Genomic DNA, 2,457 nt, shown 5'->3' on the forward strand with positions numbered 1-2,457 from the left:
ACCCGAAAGTCCCACAAGGGCGGGGATTTTTCTGTGTTGTTTCCATCGGTGTAGCTTAAGTATCTTGAACAGTGCTTAGCACGTAATAAATGCTCAATAAATACATGTTGGCTGAATGAATGGATAGACTGGGCATCCAGGAAACAACATGTACCACGTGGTTGGAAAATAACTAACATTGAGAACTTGCTGCATGCAAGGCACTGGTTTTGGTCTTTTAATAGATCAAATTGTTCAACCTTTAGGCTTACAGCAACCACAAGGGATAGATAGCATCATCCTATTATAGGTCAGGAAGCTGAGGCACGAAGTGGTATACAACTTAAATCTCAGAAGTGGTAGAGCCAGGATTTGAACGCTGGCAAACTGAGTCTGGAGCCCACACACCTTAGTGCTTGTTACGATACATCATCTCATGGGATGAAGAGGCATAGTTGGCAAAGGAGATGAAGGAGATTGAAAATCAGATGGCCAAAGTGGTAGCTGAAGCGCTGGATGTAGATGCTGAGAATTTAATAGAAGACTAGTGACAGATGCTTCTCTTTCCCAGGATGGTCCCATTCTTACGGAATATATCATTGATGATGGTAGGCTGGTGAAGTTTTGTAGCATCTCAGCAGATCTATATTACTACTTTTTAATTACAACAATGTAAAGAAATAACAGGTTAAAGTCATTCCCTTTCCAGAGGTGCTATACTAGAGAAACCCAGTTCTAACAACAACAGCATCTCTTATGAAATTCCCTCTTGGGGCTCATATATACCAGATTGGAGTATTGTAAATGTTGTAAAAAAGATGATGCATGTGACAGCCCTAAATAGCAGTCTCAGGAAATCTGTTAACAAGTGACACTGTCCATTAGAATAGGGCAGATTTTTTTTTTTAACAGTTCAGAAGTCTTTTATTTTAACACTATTATGCCTTGAATTCATTGGGAATAGGTTCCAGCAGCTCAGACTCCTTCCCACTGGTTCTCACAAAGTGTGCTTCTCCGGGTGGAGCAGGCTGGTGCTTCAGTTGCACCTAAGTACCTTTCTCTTTGACTTCTTTTTCTGATAATCTTCCTTCACATGTTTCGGGAAGCTGTCTCAGCTCTTAGAGTACTTAATGTGTTCTTAGTTCTCTTGGCAAGAATCTTGCCCTTAACTTGTTTGTTGATAACACTGTCAGGAGCCTACTGGATAACACTACAGACTCTTCCGGTTTTGCCATGGTAACACCTGAAGAGTAACCATTCCCTTGATGTCTACAACATCACCTTTCTTGTAGATTTCGCATATACCTGGCCAAAGGGGCAACTCCTTGTTTTCTAAAAGGCCTGGAGAACATATATCAGGTGCCTCTCTTCTTTCCCTTTGTGTTTGTCATTTTGGCAAATCATTGAAAGATGGCGGTTCCAGCCAAAAGGCCAGAATATTGAGGTATTTTATGGCTCCCCAGTAGCTGAGGGAACATTCATGCATGTTATATCAGAAGCAGTCCACACTGTGACCTCTGATTACCTAAAGCAATAAATCACCAGATGTACACTTGGAAAGTTTTATCAAAAGCCTTTAAAGAGGTTGTTCAGATAGTTTTACTTTCACATATATATTTCACCTGTTTTTTTAGAAGTGAATCTACCTACTCTCCTACTAGCAAACCACCTTTTTATTCTAACAGCAATACCTTTATTTTGCATGCACTTTGAGAATTAAAATATCCATGACTACTTAAGTGGAAAACCAGCATTATTTCCCCATAGCTGTAAAAATAATTACAATTAAATATGGAATTATATCTTTGCTAGGTATTGTCTTTTAAAGCTATGATTCTAACACCTACTTTTCCTTCTATAGAAAAGCAGATGAGTACCGGGCGTGGTGGTTCATACCTGTAATCCCATCACTTTGGGAGGCTGAGGCGGGTGGATCACCTGAGGTCAGGAGTTTGAGACCAGCCTGACCAACATGGTGAAACCCCACCTACTAAAAATACAAAAATGAGCCAGGCATCGTGGTGCACAGCTGTAATCCTGGCTACTCAGAAGGCTGAGGCAGGAGAATCACTTGAACCTGGGAGGCGGAGGTTGCAGTGATCTGAGATCATGCCACTGCACTCCAGCCTGGGTGACAGAGACTCTGTCTCTAAAAAAAAAAAAAAAAAAAAGTAAAGCAGATGAGCAAGTGTCAGAACACAGAACTGCATTTCCTCTAGATGTTACCAGAAGGATGAGAAGAGGATTGAAATCAACTTCTTCACTATGGTATTTAATGCATTTTCAATGCAACGTCCCTGTGTACCACCTCATTTCATACCCATCCCATACTTTGGAAAACCACTATCTTAGATAATCCCCAAGAATCCTGTCGACTCTAATGTAATTTAGTAGGCAGCTCAGGCTTTGGTGCCAGACAGGAGGCTTGAACTCGTGCCCTCTCCAAGTCTGACAATAACAACATAACAGCTCACAGCA

General features: G+C 41.1%; 1 pseudogene; it reads right to left on the reverse strand.

The window, feature by feature from the left end:
• Window positions 1-917: 917 nt before the first annotated feature.
• Window positions 918-1,370, reverse strand: LOC105533545 (annotated as a pseudogene).
• Window positions 1,371-2,457: the final 1,087 nt, after the last annotated feature.

The sequence above is a fragment of the Mandrillus leucophaeus genome, unplaced genomic scaffold (genome assembly GCF_000951045.1).
Source record: "Mandrillus leucophaeus isolate KB7577 unplaced genomic scaffold, Mleu.le_1.0 Scaffold126, whole genome shotgun sequence".
NCBI lineage: Eukaryota > Metazoa > Chordata > Mammalia > Primates > Cercopithecidae > Mandrillus > Mandrillus leucophaeus.